The sequence below is a fragment of the Phyllobates terribilis genome, unplaced genomic scaffold, assembly GCF_046119375.1.
Source record: "Phyllobates terribilis strain yellow unplaced genomic scaffold, ASM4611937v1 Scaffold_3__8_contigs__length_932513732, whole genome shotgun sequence".
NCBI classification, from domain to species: Eukaryota; Metazoa; Chordata; class Amphibia; order Anura; family Dendrobatidae; genus Phyllobates; species Phyllobates terribilis.
The window spans coordinates 859885683-859905106 of NW_027362763.1; positions in this window are offsets into that span (position 1 = coordinate 859885683).

Consider the following 19424-nt stretch of genomic DNA (forward strand, 5'->3'; position numbering starts at 1 on the left):
ACGTCAGAACGTATTGCACCAGGGCTTGTCGGTGCTGCCACAGTCGCTGCAACATGTGCAGAGTTGAATTCCACCGGGTAGGCACATCGCATTTTAGCCGGTGAAGTGGCAGGCCCAACGACTTCTGTAGAGATGTAAGTCGCTGAGCTGCGGGATGCGAACGGCGGAAGTGAGCACACAGCGACCGTGCCCTCTGCAGAAGGCCATCTAGTCTGGGATAGTGGGCTAAAAATTGCTGGACAACCAGGTTCAACACGTGAGCCATACAAGGCACGTGTGTGACATTGCCCCGGCGAAGGGCCGCACCCAGGTTTGCAGCATTGTCGCACACGGCCTTCCCTGGTTTCAGGTCCAGCGGAGACAACCATTCATGAAATTGGTTCTCCAGAGCTGACCACAACTCCTCAGCTGTGTGACTCACATTTCCCAGACATTTCAATGTAAAAACCGCCTGATGACGTTGAGCCCTACTGCCAGCATAGTAAGGAGGTGTGCAGGATCCCTTCTGCGCAGTTAGAAAGCTTGTGGCATGACCAGACAGGCTTTGGGTGCAGGTGGAAGACCGAGAGGAGGTTGAGGAGGCAGAAGCAGTGGTGGAACTTTGACATAAAGAGGATTGACGCACAACTCGTGGGGACGGCAAGACTTGGACAGCAGCCCCTTGTCCTGCTGTCACCATAGTTACCCAGTGCCCAGTCAGCGACATGTAACGCCCCTGTCCATGCCTACTCGTCCAAGTGTCTGTGGTGAAATGCACCCTGTCACACACAGAGTTTCTCAAAGAAGCGGTGATGTTGTGTGCGACATGCTGGTGGAGCGCAGGCACACCTTTCTTTGAGAAGTAGTGCCGACTGGGCATCTGGTACTGGGGCACTGCGACGGACATAAGGTCTCGAAAATCCTCTGTGTCCACCAGGCGGAAAGGCAGCATTTCTGTAGCCAAGAGCTTGCAGATGGTGAAATTCAACCTCTTAGCTTTCTCATGACTAGGAGGAAATGGTCTTTTACTTGTCCACATCTGAGGGACCGAGGGCTGGCTATTGTGCTTAGACGGGGTTGATAAGGGTGTCCCCGGCAAACTGCCGGTCTGTGAGGAAGATGCAGGCGGACATGTTAGGTTGCCTTGATCCAAAGGTGGTGCTATCGATGTCGGACAGCGCTCAAGACCAGCTGGTGTTACCACCTCCAAAGAAAATGATGACCTGCCAATCACGCTAGCTGTTGCGGGTAAAGAGGTGGCAGGTCTGCGCCCCAAAACAGGTGTGACTGCTGTCCCCCCAGTCACAGAGGATGAAGAGGCCGCGGATGCACAACATATGGCAGACGGTGGTTGGCCCGGCCGGCTAGACCGCATTGTAGCACACTGAGCTTCCCACTGCAACTTATGCTTCATGTCCATGTGCCGGTTCATGCATGAAGTACTCAAACTATGTATTTTTTGGCCTCTACTTAGCTTTTGCTGACAAATGTTACAGATAACACGAGTTGGGTCATCTTTATCGATCTGAAAAAATGCCCAGGCTATGCAAGGCTTAGCACCCATGCGACCTGAAGAGCCACCACGACTTGTGGTGAGAGGCAGAGTTGTGTTTGAGGATGCAGTTGTTGACGTGCTTCCAGTACTACGTCTCTGTCCAGGAAGGCGCAACCTGACCTCGTCGTCACTAGCATCTTCCTCCACCTCCTCTGCTGACCTCATCTCTTGGCTGACTGTGGGTTGACAGTAAGTGGGATCTCCGACCTCATCATCATCACCCTGTGCGTTATCACACCCGTCGTCCTCAGAGCCAACCTGTTCCTGCCCTGACAAAAAAGTAAAGTTGTCGCTCCAATCAGGTATTTGAGTCTTATCATCGTCTTCCTCATTGTCTCCACCAACAGGAGTTACAGTTTGGGAATGAGGGTCTACATTATGGTCAGAACCTTCTGCGTCTGGTCCTGGATCCGGCTCATAAAGATTCTGGGCATCAGTGCAGATCATTTCCTCGTCTGGATTCACAGAAGCGCTGGAGTCGACCTCTGATTCCCAGGCTATAGTATGAGTAAACAGCTCTGCAGACTCAACCATCTGTTCTACCTCATACTCAGACGGGCAGCTGGAGATTTGGGAGCTGTGAGGAAGCAAGTGCGATTTGGGTGACACCTTTGAGGACTGGAGTATTTGTGATGTTGAAGTTGATGTGGAGGAGAGCCCACTTAAAGGAGCACTTGATATCCGTTGAAGCACCTGCTGTTTTTGTGCCTCATCTGGAATTTGTAGCGATTGGCGTGGCCATAAGAAAGGGATCTTATCACATTGTCCGCTAAAAGAAGTAGACATTTTAGTTTGGCTGGAAGATGGTCTTTCTTCTGCACCTACCCCACGGACACAACCTTTTTTCCCCTTCCCAACACGCCTATTCCCCTTTCCACCAGCAGCAGGCCTTTTTCCACTCATTTTGGTGGTTAACTAATTCACAACTCTGGAGTTGTTTGCACAAAAAAACAATGGATGGTAACCGAGCAGAGCTGAGTGGCCAAACTGTGGTATTAGGCCAAAACTATTGGCTGGGTTAGATGCAGAAAAAAATTATTTTTAATTTGCAACCTGATGGAGGTCAGTATAGATGGACTAATAGACCAAGTCCCACACACCGCTAGAAGCCCAAATATTTTTTCAGAGCTAGATGCAGAAAATTTTTTTATTCAATTTGCAACCTGATGGAGGTCAGTATAGATGGACTAATAGACCAAGTCCCACACACTGCTAGAAGCCCAAATATTTTTTCAGAGCTAGATGCAGAAAAAAATTATTTTTAATTTGCAACCTGATGGAGGTCAGTATAGATGGACTAATAGACCAAGTCCCACACACTGCTAGAAGCCCAAATATTTTTTCAGAGCTAGATGCAGAAAAAAATTATTTTTAATTTGCAACCTGATGGAGGTCAGTATAGATGGACTAATAGAACAAGTCCCACACGCTGCTAGAAGCCCAAATATTTTTTCAGAGATAAATGAAGAAAAAAATTATTTTTAATTTGCAACCTGATGGAGGTCAGTATAGATGGACTAATAGACCAAGTCCCACACACTGCTAGAAGCCCAAATATTTTTTCAGAGCTAGATGCAGAAAAAAATTATTTTTAATTTGCAACCTGATGGAGGTCAGTATAGATGGACTAATAGACCAAGTCCCACACACCGCTAGAAGCCCAAATATTTTTTCAGAGCTAGATGCAGAAAAAAATTATATTCAATTTGCAACCTGCTGGAGGTCAGTATAGAAGGACTAATAGAACAAGTCCCACACACTGCTAGAAGCCCAAATATTTTTTCAGAGCTAAATGAAGAAAAAAATTATTTTTAATTTGCAACCTGATGGAGGTCAGTATAGATGGACTAATAGACCAAGTCCCACACACCGCTAGAAGCCCAAATATTTTTTCAGAGCTAGATGCAGAAAATTTTTTTATTCAATTTGCAACCTGATGGAGGTCAGTATAGATGGACTAATAGACCAAGTCCCACACACTGCTAGAAGCCCAAATATTTTTTCAGAGCTAGATGCAGAAAAAAATTATTTTTAATTTGCAACCTGATGGAGGTCAGTATAGATGGACTAATAGACCAAGTCCCACACACCGCTAGAAGCCCAAATATTTTTTCAGAGCTAGATGCAGAAAATTTTTTTATTCAATTTGCAACCTGATGGAGGTCAGTATAGATGGACTAATAGACCAAGTCCCACACACTGCTAGAAGCCCAAATATTTTTTCAGAGCTAGATGCAGAAAAAAATTATTTTTAATTTGCAACCTGATGGAGGTCAGTATAGATGGACTAATAGAACAAGTCCCACACGCTGCTAGAAGCCCAAATATTTTTTCAGAGATAAATGAAGAAAAAAATTATTTTTAATTTGCAACCTGATGGAGGTCAGTATAGATGGACTAATAGACCAAGTCCCACACACTGCTAGAAGCCCAAATATTTTTTCAGAGCTAGATGCAGAAAAAAATTATTTTTAATTTGCAACCTGATGGAGGTCAGTATAGATGGACTAATAGACCAAGTCCCACACACCGCTAGAAGCCCAAATATTTTTTCAGAGCTAGATGCAGAAAAAAATTATATTCAATTTGCAACCTGCTGGAGGTCAGTATAGAAGGACTAATAGAACAAGTCCCACACACTGCTAGAAGCCCAAATATTTTTTCAGAGCTAAATGAAGAAAAAAATTATTTTTAATTTGCAACCTGATGGAGGTCAGTATAGATGGACTAATAGACCAAGTCCCACACACTGCTAGAAGCCCAAATATTTTTTCAGAGCTAGATGCAGAAAAAAATTATATTCAGTTTGCAACCTGATGGAGGTCAGTATAGATGGACTAATAGAATGATGCTATGCCCAAAAGATTTTACTTCACTAGGTGCAGTAAAAAAATTGGTATTCTATACACAGGTGGTATATCTTGCAACACAGATAGGCTACTCCACTGACTAACACACTCTGCAATAGGCCAAAAAGGATTAGCTTTGCTAGATTCAGCCAAATGCTGTGAAAAAAACTTGCACAGCACTGGCACAGACCTGCCTGGCAAAAACTGATAGGAACTGATGTAACCTAGTCCTGAAAAGGACTCCAATTACAATTAGTCTTTACTCCCACAATCTATCTATTTAAGAGCACAGACCTGCCTGATAAAAGTCGTAGGAAATGCTGTAACCTAGTCCTTAAAAGGACTGCAATCACAACTATTCCCTACTCCCAAGCTATCTGTATATTTGTGCGAAAATTGGCTTGAAATTAACAAGGTATAGCGCACACAGCAACAGCGGTGCCGTCTAACACGCAGCTGCAGCAGTGAGAAAATGGTGGCGACGGGGAAAATGGCTTGGTCTTATAGGGCAAGGACATGTGACATACACTGCCAATCACACATGCCCTTGCTTGTGTGAAAAAAAGCACTTCGCTCCGTGTGTGCGCTGCTGATAGGCTGACAGATTGCACCTCCCCACTGCAAATGCGGGAAAGAGAAAAAAAAATGGAGATCTTCATTGTTCCTGCAGAGATCCATCCCCTACCCCTCCCCCCGCCCCGCTGTACACTCAAACTGCGTATTAACATTAATTTTCATCATTACTGAGAAAAAATCCAGTTATGATTTTGGTGCACGAACAGTTATCGAACAGCCGAATTTTTCTCAAATTGTTCGTGTTCGCCGACCGGCTCGAACACCGCCCAAAACAGCTCGAATTTGAGATTGGCGAACAGTTCGAGTAGAACAACGCTCATCTCTAATGACTAGTCAATGGCCAATACAGTTATGCACAACAGTATCATTCATTACTAGTGAAGCCAGGAATTGGCGGCAGCTGTAACTTTTGTATGGGCAGCTCAAAAGTTATGCAAAATAGTTTTCAAGGACCAGCGGGACCATTATATCAACAATCTGCTAGCGGCAGGAAGTTTTTAGGTAAATTCTACCTATTTGTGAGTCTGACACATTTCCTGCTTTCTGGCCAGTATTGAAAAATTTTGAACAAATTATAGGTTTAACATATGCCCATGTTACTACCCAGTACAAAGCCTAAATGAGTACAATAGGCGAATCTTACATTAATATGAGCTTTCCTAAATTATAAGCAAATGGATTAACCTTTTTTTTGCCTAATGTGGCAGAAACCACACTTCTCTTGGAGATGGAAAGGACAGCTAGAGGGGTTATGGAGGAGGCTGATGTTGTTTAGATGTTTTTGCTGAGTGTGCATGATCTATTTGCTCATAATTTACGAATAGTAATTGAGAAGTAAATGTAATGCATGTATTTTTATAAAGCAGAGTAATGAGTGACAATAAAGATTTATAATTGTAATTATTTAAGCTTTAAGACCGAATTATCAAAAGAAGTGATATTATCCTTTTTGATAATAAGGTAAAGTAATAGGGTATTAAAAATTATTCCTCAAGGAAGTTTAAGTAAGCCTTTTAAAGCTTCTAAATCTGTTATAGGTCTATAATGTGTTCTAATCATGAATATCTAAAGCTGATGTGTTACCATGTTTTTTACTCATACATTGGTATTGTGTTATTAAATGAGATATGCCTAACCATTGTTCTGTCCATAAGTTATAGGTACATTTTTTAAGTTGTTTTCCAGGACTTGTAAAAAAATTATGTACAAAATGTGTTGTATAACCAAAAATTATTGTTTATCTTATTAATCATCCATGATTCTAATGCCGCTGTGCTGGTAATGCCATCAGCCTTTGTTATGTGGCCTGCAGTGTTGATGTTGCGTGCATGAATTATAGGTACGTTTTAAGTTGTATAGGATTTTTAAGAAAAGGACACAGAGGAGGGAATACTCAAAATTATTACTTGTTTTGTAAATCTTCATGTAATTTCCAGTGCAACAGGCCCATTTGCTCTGTTTGTCCTTGTTAGAGTAGCCTGCGGCAATTAGATACCAACAATACCAAGGGGACAGATATGACTAGTCATTGGCCAATGCAGTCATGCAGCATAGTATCATCACTGGTGAAACCAGGGATTGGCGGTAGCTGTAACCTGTGCATGGTCAGCTCAAATCATGCAAAACAGTTTTCAAGGACCAGCGGGACCATTATATCAACAATCTGCTAGCGGCAGGAAATGTTTAGGTAAACTCTACTTATTTGTGAGTTTGACACATTCTCTTCTTTGTGGCCAATATTGAAAAATTTTGAGCAAATTTTAGGTTCAACATATGCCCATGTTACTACCCAGTTATTATTATTATTATTTATTTATATAGCGCCATTGATTCCATGGTGCTGTACATAAGAAGGGGTTACATACCAAGTAAAAATATCACTTACAGTAAACAAACTAACAATTAATAGACTGGTACGGAGGGAAGAGGACCCTGCCCTTGCGGGCTTACATTCTACAGGAGTGGGGAGGAGACAGTAGGTTGGGGGTTGCAGTAGCTTCGGTGTTGTTGAGGAGGCAGCAGGGTCATTGCAGGCTGTAGGCTTTCTTGAAGAGATGGATTTTCAGGTTCCGTCTGAAGGATCCGGATGTGGTGGATAATCGGAAGTGTTGAGGCACAGAATTCCAGAGGATGAGGGATAATCGGGAGAAATCTTGGAGGCGATTGGGTGAGGAACGGATAAGTGTGGAGGAGAGAAGGAGGTTTTGGGAGGACCGGAGGTTACGTGAGGGAATATATCGGGAAATTAGTTCGGAGATGTACGGAGGAGAGAGGTTATGGAGGGCTTTGTAGGTCAGTATTAGTAGTTTGAACTGGATACGCTGGGGGAATGGGAGCCAGTGCAGCGATTTGCAAAGGGGCTTAGCAGAGGAGTAGCGAGGCGAGAGATGAACAAGTCGTGGAGCAGAGTTGAGGATAGACTGGAGGGGTGCAAGAGTGTTAGCAGGGAGGCCACAGAGGAGGATGTTGCAATAGTTGAGGCGGGAGATGATGAGGGCATGCACAAGCAGTTTAGTAGAGTTAGGGTTGAGGACAGGACAGATTCTGGAAATATTTTTGAGCTGGAGGCGACAGGAGGTGGCGAGAGCTTGGATGTGGGGTTTGAAGGACAGGGCAGAGTCAAGGGTTACTCCGAGGCAGTGGATTGTTGGTACAGCGGAAAGAGTGATGTCATCTATTGTGATAGAATGATCAGGTGGGAAGGATATGCGAGATGGTGGAAAGATAGAGTTCAGTTTTGTCCACATTGAGCTTGAGTTGCGGGAGGAGAAGAAGGAGGATATGGCTGATAGACATGCTGGGATTCTGGACATCAGAGAGGTGACGTCTGGGCCAGTGAGGTAGATCTGGGTGTCATCAGCGTACAGATGATACTGGAAGCCATGGGATTTTATGAGCTGTCCCAGGCCAAGGGTATAGATTGAGAAGAGTAGGGGTCCTAGGAGAGAGCCTTGAGGGACTCCAACAGAGAGGGGGCAGGGTGAGGAGGTAGCGTGGGAGTGGGAGACGCTAAATGTGCGGTTAGAAAGGTATGAGGAGATCCAGGATAGGGCAAGGTCTTTGACGCCAAAGGAAGAGAGGATCTGTAGTAGGAGGCAGTGGTCAACTGTATCGAAAGCAGAGGACAGGTCAAGAAGAAGGAGTACAGAGAATTGTCTGTTAGCTTTGGCTGTGAGCAGGTCATTGGTGATTTTGGTAAGGGCAGTTTCGGTGGAATGGTGGGGGCGGAAGCCGGATTGTCGGTTGTCGAAAAGAGAGTTAGATGAAAAGTCGGAGGAAAGTTCGGCGTGAACGTGTTGCTCAAGGAGTTTGGAGGCAAATGGGAGCAGCGATATGGGGCGATAGCTGGACAGGACGGATGGGTTGAGGGGTGGCTTTTTGAGGATGGGCGTGATTGTGGCATGTTTGAAGGCAGCAGGGAAGGTACCAGAGGATAGTGATAGGTTGAAGAGATGGGTTAGGGATGGGTCGAGTGTGGGGGTGAGGTTGGGGAGGAGGTGGGATGGGATGGGGTCGAGTGCACATGTGGTGAGGTGTGATTTGGAGAAGAGACGAGTAAGGTCTCTTTCCGTGATGCTGGGAAGGGAGGTTATGGGGTTAAGAAAATGGTGTGGAAAACAAAGGGGTTGTGGTGGTCGGACAGTAAAGACTTGCCGTGTTTGGTCAATCTTGTTACAGTACAAAGCCTAGAGGAGTACAACAGGTGAATGTTACATTAATATGAGCTTTCCTAAATTATAAGCAAATGAATTAAGCTTTTTTTTTTTGCCTAATGTGGCAGAAACCACACTTCTCTTGGAGATGGAAAGGACATCTAGAGGGGTTATGGAGGAGGCTGATGTTTTTAGATGTTTTTGCTGAGTGTGCGTGATCTATTTGCTCATAATTTAGAAAAAGTAGTTGAGAAGTAAATGAAATACAAGGTTTTTTATGAAGCAGTGTAAAGAGTTAAAATAAAGATTTATAATTATAATTATTTACCTTTTAAGACCAAAATATCAAAAGAATTGACATTGTCCTTTTTGATAATAAGGTAAAATAATAGGGTATTAAAAATTATTCCTCAAGGTAGCATAAGTAACCCTTTTAAAGCTTCTAAATCTGTTATAGGTCTATAATATGTTCAAATCATGAATTTCTTAAGCTGATATGTTACCATGTTTTTTACTCATACATTGGTATTGTGTTATTGAATGAAATATGCCTGACAATTGTTCTGTACATAAGTTATAGGTACATTTTTTAAGTTGTTTTCCAAGTCTTGTAAAAAAATAATGTGCAAAAAGTGTTGTATAACCAGAAATTATTGCTCATCTTTTAAATCATCCATGATTCCAATGCCGCTGCTCCGGTAATGCCATCAACCTTTGTTATGTGGCCTGCAGTGATGATGTTGCGTGCATGAATTATAGGTACATTTTAAGTTGTATACGATTTTTAAGAAATGGACACAGAGGAGGGAATACTCAAAATTATTACTTACCTTGTAAATCTTCATGTAATTTCCAGTGCCGCTGGTCCATTTATCCTGCTGGTCCTTGTTAGAGTAGCCTGCTGCAATTAGATCCCAACAATACCATCGGGACAGATATGACTAGTCATTGGCCAATGCAGTCATGCAGCATAGTATCATCACTGGTGAAGCCAGGGATTGGCGGTAGCTGTAACCTGTGTATGGTCAACTCAAAAGTCATGCAAAACAGTTTTCAAAGACCAGCGGGACCATTATATCAACAATCTGCTAGCTGCAGGAAATGTTTAGGTAAATTCTACCTATTAGTGACCTTGACACATTCCCTGCTTTGTGGCCAGCATTGAAATATTTTGAGCAAATTTGAGGTTCAAACATATGCCCATGTTACTACCCATTTCAAAGCCTAGAGGAGTACAATAGGCAAATGTTACATTAATATGAGCTTTCCTAAATTATTAGCAAATGGATTAACCTTTTTTTTTTACCTAATGTGGCAGAAACCACACTTCTCTTGGAGATGCAAAGGACAGCTAGAGGGGTTATGGAGGAGGCTGATGTTTTTTAGATGTTTTTGCTGAGTGTGCGTGATCTATTTGCTCATAATTTAGAAAAAGTAGTTGAGAAGTAAATGAAATACAAGTCTTTTTATAAAGAGGAGTAAAGAGTTAAAATAAAGATTCATAATTTTAATTATTTACCTTTTAAGACCGAAATATCAAAATAATTGACATTGTCCTTTTTGATAATAAGGTAAAATAATAGGGTATTAAAAATTCTTCCTCAAGGTAGCATAATTAACATTTTTAAAGCTTCTAAATCTGTTATAGGTCTATAATATGTTCAAATCATGAATTTCTTAAGCTGATATGTTATCATGTTTTTTACGCATACATTGGTATTGTGTTATTGAATGAAATATGCCTGACAATTGTTCTGTACTTAAGTTATAGGTACATTTTTTAAGTTGTTTTCCAAGTCTTGTAAAAAAATAATGTGCAAAAAGTGTTGTATAACCAGAAATTATTGCTCATCTTTTAAATCATCCATGATTCCAATGCCGCTGCTCCGGTAATACCATCAGCCTTTGTTATGTGGCCTGCAGTGATGATGTTGCGTGCATGAATTATAGGTACATTTTAAGTTGTATACGATTTTTAAGAAATGGACACAGAGGAGGGAATACTCAAAATTATTACTTACCTTGTAAATCTTCATGTAATTTCCAGAGCCGCTGGTCCATTTGTCCTGCAGGTCCTTGTTAGAGTAGCCTGCTGCAATTAGATCCCAACAATACCATCGGGACAGATATGACTAGTCAATGGCCAATACAGTTATGCACAACAGTATCATTCATTACTAGTGAAGCCAGGAATTGGCGGCAGCTGTAACTTTTGTATGGGCAGCTCAAAAGTTATGCAAAATAGTTTTCAAGGACCAGCGGGACCATTATATCAACAATCTGCTAGCGGCAGGAAGTTTTTAGGTAAATTCTACCTATTTGTGAGTCTGACACATTTCCTGCTTTCTGGCCAGTATTGAAAAATTTTGAACAAATTATAGGTTTAACATATGCCCATGTTACTACCCAGTACAAAGCCTAAATGAGTACAATAGGCGAATCTTACATTAATATGAGCTTTCCTAAATTATAAGCAAATGAATTAAGCTTTTTTTTTTTGCCTAATGTGGCAGAAACCACACTTCTCTTGGAGATGGAAAGGACATCTAGAGGGGTTATGGAGGAGTCTGATGTTTTTTAGATGTTTTTGCTGAGTGTGCGTGATCTATTTGCTCATAATTTAGAAAAAGTAGTTGAGAAGTAAATGAAATACAAGGTTTTTTTATGAAGCAGTGTAAAGAGTTAAAATAAAGATTTATAATTATAATTATTTACCTTTTAAGACCAAAATATCAAAAGAATTGACATTGTCCTTTTTGATAATAAGGTAAAATAATAGGGTATTAAAAATTCTTCCTCAAGGTAGCATAATTAACATTTTTAAAGCTTCTAAATCTGTTATAGGTCTATAATATGTTCAAATCATGAATTTCTTAAGCTGATATGTTATCATGTTTTTTACGCATACATTGGTATTGTGTTATTGAATGAAATATGCCTGACAATTGTTCTGTACTTAAGTTATAGGTACATTTTTTAAGTTGTTTTCCAAGTCTTGTAAAAAAATAATGTGCAAAAAGTGTTGTATAACCAGAAATTATTGCTCATCTTTTAAATCATCCATGATTCCAATGCCGCTGCTCAGGTAATGCCATCAACCTTTGTTATGTGGCCTGCAGTGATGATGTTGCGTGCATGAATTATAGGTACATTTTAAGTTGTATACGATTTTTAAGAAATGGACACAGAGGAGGGAATACTCAAAATTATTACTTACCTTGTAAATCTTCATGTAATTTCCAGTGCCGCTGGTCCATTTATCCTGCTGGTCCTTGTTAGAGTAGCCTGCTGCAATTAGATCCCAACAATACCATCGGGACAGATATGACTGGTCATTGGCCAATGCAGTCATGCAGCATAGTATCATCACTGGTGAAGCCAGGGATTGGCGGTAGCTGTATCCTGTGCATGGTCAGCTCAAAAGTCATGCAAAACAGTTTTCAAAGACCAGCGGGACCATTATATCAACAATCTGCTAGCTGCAGGCAATGTTTTGGTAAATTCTACCTATTAGTGACCTTGACACATTCCCTGCTTTGTGGCCAGCATTGAAATATTTTGAGCAAATTTGAGGTTCAAACATATGCCCATGTTACTACCCATTTCAAAGCCTAGAGGAGTACAATAGGCAAATGTTACATTAATATGAGCTTTCCTAAATTATTAGCAAATGGATTAACCTTTTTTTTTTACCTAATGTGGCAGAAACCACACTTCTCTTGGAGATGCAAAGGACAGCTAGAGGGGTTATGGAGGAGGCTGATGTTTTTTAGATGTTTTTGCTGAGTGTGCGTGATCTATTTGCTCATAATTTAGAAAAAGTAGTTGAGAAGTAAATGAAATACAAGTCTTTTTATAAAGAGGAGTAAAAAGTTAAAATAAGGATTCATAATTTTAATTATTTACGTTTTAAGACCGAAATATCAAAATAATTGACATTGTCCTTTTTGATAATAAGGTAAAATAATAGGGTATTAAAAATTCTTCCTCAAGGTAGCATAATTAACATTTTTAAAGCTTCTAAATCTGTTATAGGTCTATAATATGTTCAAATCATGAATTTCTTAAGCTGATATGTTATCATGTTTTTTACGCATACATTGGTATTGTGTTATTGAATGAAATATGCCTGACAATTGTTCTGTACTTAAGTTATAGGTACATTTTTTAAGTTGTTTTCCTGGTCTTGTAAGAAAATAATGTACAAAAAGTGTTGTATAACCAAAAATTATTGCTCATCTTATAAATCATCCTTGATTCTAATACCGCTGCTCCAGTAAAACCATCAGCCTTTGTTATGTGGCCTGCAGTGATGATGTTGCGTGCATGAATTATAGGTACATTTTAAGTGGTACAGGATTTTTAAGAAATGGACACAGAGGAGGGAATACACAAAATTATTACTTACCTTGTAAATCTTCATGTAATTTCCAGTGCCGCTGGTCCATTTGTCCTGCTGGTCCTTGTTAGAGTAGCCTGCTGCAATTAGATCCCAACAATACCATCGGGACAGATATGACTATGTGGCGCCCCTGATGGTTCGACCGCCACTGGAATGCTGCACTTCTCCAATGGAGTGTGGTGTTCCTCCTCTGAGGTAAGGCCAGTGTGATGGTAGTGATCTAGCCTTTTGCATCCAACACCACATTTCCACCAGAGGGAGCTAGTATGCACTAGTTGCTGCTCCCCTGGTTACAGGGAGACTGGGGAACACAAAGTGGTAGGAACCAGTTAGTGGGTGTGGGTGGAGGAACACTAGTTAGTTACACTTCAAATTTCATATTTAATAGAATGGCATCTTTGATCTTGGTCGAGGTTGTTCTTTGGTCCTTCGGTTCTTCTGCTGGTTCCTTTTGGTCCATCAGTCTAGACTTTGCTAGTCTGTCGGCTGTCACTGTGCTGTCAAAATACTGTGTGTAATGTGACTTCCCTCCGGGAGCGCAGATCCTGTGTGGGCCTGCACCGGCATGGGACACAGCTCTCGTACCCCGATCTTTGGGACGAGAGGTAGGTTGCAGACAAGGAATGTCTCAACCCAGCCGAGGACCAGGATCAAGAAGGCCCGGGAGCTTTAGAGTGTGGCTCCCTAGCAAATGGGTCCCGGGGAGGATGCAGACGGAGAGGATCACGCCACCTGTCCTCGCCTACCTGATCTATTCAGAGGGATACCGGCTGCAAGAGGGGTACCGGCCCCCGACACCCGACCTCGTACTCTACGTCCAGGACGGGAAAGCCCGGTTAGGCCCTGAGGATCCCGCCGGGCGTCGGATGGAGAGGAATTGCCACCCGACCCCTACACCTGAGAGGACCTCAGAGGGAGACCCGGCCTATCCACACACGAACAGACGGGAAAGGGTGAAGTCTGTAGTGCAGGAACACTCTGGTGCAGGTCGCTACCAAACACTGGACTTCCTCGGAGGTAGTCGGACCCCCATCCCTGGTGGCCGCAGGACTCCGCGAGGAGCAGGGAGTCGCCTTCCCGCTAATATATCTGAGTGAGTAAAGCCTTGGAAGTTCACCCCTATGGCCTCCGGACTGTTCATTACGCGCCATACCACGCGACGCGTTGCCCGTATTCTCCCGCGCTACTGCTACCCCCTTTTATCCTGCCTTGCCTGCCCTGAGGCCCTGCTCCACCTGTGGGTAGTAGCGAGAACTTTAGCCGCCATGACACCGGGCCTCAGCGGACTGCTAGTGGTGCTGGTGGCCCTTCACCAGACACCACAGGTGGCGTAGTCGTTAATCAGCCACTCAACCCGGAATAGCCCACACCATCTCTTTCTAATGTGACGGCCCTGAGCACGGGTCGGGCCTGGGCCACGGCTGCACCCCATCTCTTCAACGCAGAGCCCGACACCGAGTCCCCCAACACCCAGGGTAAAACACGGGCTTTCTGAGTAGAGGCGTCACAACCAGTCATTGGCCAATGCAGTCATGCAGCATAGTATCATTCCTGGTGAAGCCAGGGATTGGCAGTAGCTGTAACCTGTGCATGGTCAGCTCAAAAGTCATGCAAAACAGTTCTCAAAGACCAGCAGGACCATTATATCAACAATCTGCTAGCTGCAGGAAATGTTTAGGTAAATTCTACCTATTTGTGAGTCTGACACAATCCCTGCTTTGTGGCCAGTATTGAAAAATTTTGAGCAAATTTTAGGTTCAACATAAGCCCATGTTACTACCCAGTTCAAATCCTAGAGGAGTACAATAGGCGAATGTTACATTAATATGAGCTTTCCTAAATTATAAGCAAATGGATTAACCTTTTTTTTTTTTGCTTAATGTGTCAGAAACCACACTTCTCTTGGAGATTGAAAGGACAGCTAGAGGGGTTATGGAGGAGGCTGATGTTTTTTAGATGTTTTTGCTGGGTGTGCGTGATCTATTTGCTCATAATTTGGAAAAAATAGTTGAGAAGTAAATGAAATACAAGTTTTTTTTATAAAGCAGAGTAAAGAGTTAAAATAAAGATTTATAATTTTAATTTTTTACGTTTTAAGACCGAAATATCAAAAGAATTGACATTGTCCTTTTTGATAATAAGGTAAAATAATATGGTATTAAAAATTATTCCTCAAGGTAGTATAAGTAACCCTTTTAAAGCTTCTAAATCTGTTATAGGTTTATAATTAGTGTTGAGCCACCCCCGTAGTGTTCGAGTTCGGTTCGGTTCGTCGAACACCCGTGTGTTCGCCGAACTGTTCGTCGAACTGTTCGTCGAACACCTTCGAACACCGTTAAAACCAATGGCAGGCAAACAAAAACACATAGAAACACATAGAAAACACCTTCAAAGGTGTCCAAAAGCTGACAAACTGCTCAGAAGACATAACTAACACATGGAAAAGTGACAAGTACATATAGTCATGCGAAAATAAAAGAGGTGGAGGAGTAAAAGGAGCGGGAGACACAGATATAGGCATGTCATGCCCTTCTAAAATCCAAAAAGTGAGAAGCCGACACGGCCAGTCCGCTCCTGCCCGTGCCACCTCCGTGTCGCCAGGTTTGTGCCAGAGCCGCGGTGAACCCTGACGGCCAGCCCCCCTCTCCCAATACTGGTGCCTGTCCGCTGGTGGGTCGAGCGAGCCCCCCTGTGGTGGAGGCAGCTCTAAGCTTATTAATTTAAATTGTCTCTCTAATTTGAATGAATACACTTTAAATCCATTTACAAGGATCTATTGGAGGGCATGTCTCATGCCAGCAGCCGCGGTAATTCCAGCTCCAGTAGCGTCCACTAAAGCTGCTGCAGTTAAAAAGCTTTTATAAGGATCGAGCTCGGCTGTCCACCGCAAGGCATCCTACTGCCAGTCCCAGCCCCTATGCCTTGGGGTGCCTCCTGATGCTCTTCACTAAGTATCCCATGGTCCCGAAGCATTTCCTTTGAAAAAATTAAGTGTCTAAACTACAGGTGGTGTAGCTTGCTTAACAGCCGGGATAATCCGCTGACTAGCAGACACTGCTACTAGGCACAAAGTATTTCCTGGGCTAGATGCAGTTAAAAATTTGTAATTAGATACTCTCGTTGGATGCTGAGAAAGCATTCCATAGAGTCTCCTGGCACGCCATATATGATTCTCTTAAAGAGCTTGGGGTAGGGGTCTAGGGGACCCTTTTATAGCCAAAATCACGGCCCTGTATCGCAATACGTCACCTAGGCTGAAGATAAATGGAACTGTAGCACCCTGAGGGCTCGGTTGCTACAGACGTATTGCACCTCACCCAGAGGTGTGATATCTCACTCTCAGGTAAGGATGGAGTGTGGATCAGGACCCGACACCTGCATGCATTACACCACATTGCCGTGGGGCAGGGCGACCAATATGCCCCTGAGATGGGCACGACAGTCCCTGTCCCTGGCTGGAGTGGGGGGAGGGAACACTGAGGAAGGGGAACCCTGTAGTGCAGGAGCAGGGAGGAAGCAGTTCCTGGGTGCATTGAGAAGGGAGTATAAAAGGTGGGCACCATCTTAGTTCAGTGCAGAGAAGTCTGAGCAGAAGTGTCAGGGAGCAGGGGCTCTGCATGAGCTCTGCTCCGGAGGCGGGCCTAGTAACAGAGGCCCAGGCCTGCAAGAGGGAGAAGGAAGGAAGAGGAGCGGAGAAGGCTCCAGGAACGAGGAATGAAGGGATCCCAGGGGTGCGGACGGGCGAGTCGCCACCGCACGCCCGAATCCACCTGCGTGGAGGGGTCAGGCCAAAGGGGGAGACCGGTCCCCAAACTAGTGGAGGCAGGAAACGACCCTCAGCTAGAAACCGGAGGCTCTGACATTTTATGTGGCACAGCCCCTTGCTCCACCCGCTAGGAAGGCACCACATAGGGTCAGGGAAACTGGCGCCAAGTTTACCAAGAGGAGGCCCGAGGCAGCCGGACAGAAGTGTTGGTAAGAAAGGCCAGACAAAGGACACACAAAGGGGGTCCTGTGAAGCGCTCCAAAGTTATCTGGGAGTTGTCTGAGCCCCTCACCTGGTGAGCACAGTACGACGTGGGCAGCCGTTACCTGCAGACGTGGTCTGGATAATAAGAACTGTGAGTAAAGGCCCTGAACTGCATCACTGACTCCGTGTCGTTACTGCTGCTGCCCTGCACCATCACCCCCATCCTCCGCATACACTGCCCTGAGGCTATACTCCTCCCGTGGGGAGTTATGCTACGCTCTGCTGCACCCACAACACCAGCCTTAGCGGTCTGCCCTGTAGCGGCGGTTCACTCTGACCGCAATCCACGGGTGGCGTAGTCGGACATTTAAACATCAAAACCACATAAATAGTTCCGCCACTGGTTTGACCGCCCTGAGCCACGGAACCGGATCGCCGCCCCGAAGACTACAACCACCAGCATCCACCAAAAAGGGTCCGGCTCCGGGTGTCCCAAGGCCCAGGGGGTGCGTCAGAACATTTTCATCACCTTTCACAATCACCAATGGGACAAGGCAGGGATGTCCTCTGTCCCCTCTCTTATACATCCTAGTGACGGAGCACCTGCTCTCATCAATTCGCCATAACCCCAATATTAGGTGGATTGAGGTGGGAGGCACCGAGTACAAGTGCTCTCTATTTGCTGATGATGTCCTAGTATATATCACTCAATCACATATATCCATCCCTGCTGTTATGGCTGAAATAGATCACTTTGTTACATGGTAAAATTTTAAAATCAATGCAGCGAAGTCTGAGGCCCTCGATGTCTCCCTCCCTAAATCCATATAGGATTCCATCCAGTCCAACTTTCCCTTTGCCTGGCCCTCACAGGGTATCAAATACTTAGGAATTCCTATTCATAGAGACCTCTCCCATCTATGTTATCTTAATTTTGGGCCCTTTATTGAACAATTCCATACAGACCACGGTTGGCAAGTTAGAACTGTAAGATTCACTACGTGAACCACTGGTGTTTTGTGGAAAAGCACATGTACACCGCGTTCCAAATTATTATGCAAAAAGTGTTTAGGAGTGATAAGGGAAGAATTTGTTTGTTTGTCAGTTAAACTCATTGATGGTGATGTGTGCCAGGGCTCTTTATATCACTGTAAGCAATTGCAGACACCTGTGCTAATTAGTTTGGCAGGTGTGTCCAATGAAAGGCAAGACTACTTAAAAAGGCTCTCTCACATTATTAAGCAGCCTACATTTTCTGCCAAAATGGGAAAGAAAAAGGATGTGTCGGCTGCTGAGAAGCAACAAATTGTGGAGTGTTTAGGTCAAGGCATGACTACAATCAACATTGTGCGATGATCAGGATGAAGTGTCTTGGCAATCAAGAAGTATGTAGCTGATTCACAGTACACACGTGTGCGTGCTGATAAGGGCAAATTGAGGACTCTTTCCTACAGGCAATTACGTCAGGTTGAAAGAGCAGCGGCAAAAAAGCCTTGTCATAGCAGCAGACAAGTTTTTGAAGCTGCTTGTGCCTCCAACGTCCCCCGAACAACAAGATGCAGGGTCCTTCAGAGGTTTGCAGCTGTGCATACGACATCCTGTCGACCTCCTCTATCCACTTCACACAAGCAGAAACGGCTCCAGTGGGCCAAACATTACATGAAGACTGATTTCAAAACTGTTTTGTTCACGGATGAGTGCCGTGCAGCGCTCGATGGTCCAGATGAATGGAGTGGAGGATGGCTGGTTGATGGACACCCCGCGCAAACACGGCTACAGCGCCAACAAGGAGGAGGTGGAGTAATGTTTTGGGCTGGAATCATGGGGAGAGAGATTGTCGGCCCCTTTAGGATCCCTGAAGGCGCTAAAGATGAACTCCATAATGTATGTGGATTTTCTCAAACAGCACTTCCTGCCATGGTTCAAGAAGAAGAACCGTGTATTTCACAGCAAGATCATTTTTCTGCATGATAATGCACCATCTCATGCTGCACATAAAACATCTGCATCTCTGGCTGATATGGGCATAAAAGGGGACAAACTTATGGTGTGACCCCCATGCTCCCCTGACCTCTACCCCATTCAGAACCTTTGGAGCATCATTAAAAGGAGTGTCTATGATGGCGGGAGGCAGTTCACATCTAAGCAACAGCTCTGGGAGGGTATTCTGTCCTCATGCAAAACAATTGAAGCAGAAACCATCCAAAACCTGACAAATTCAATGGACGAGAGAGTTCAGAAGCTCCTTTCGAACAAGGGGTCCTATGTGAAAATGTAACATCACCTAGAATAAAGTTTTGAGTTGAAAACTGTTTGATTTCAGTTTCTAACAACCTGCTAATGCTTATAATTTCAAAAATGACCATTTTTTTGGTCTTTATTAAAATGAAAAGGTTGATCGAAAAGTTTGGGGGATCTAAGAGTGTGGCAACCCAGTAGT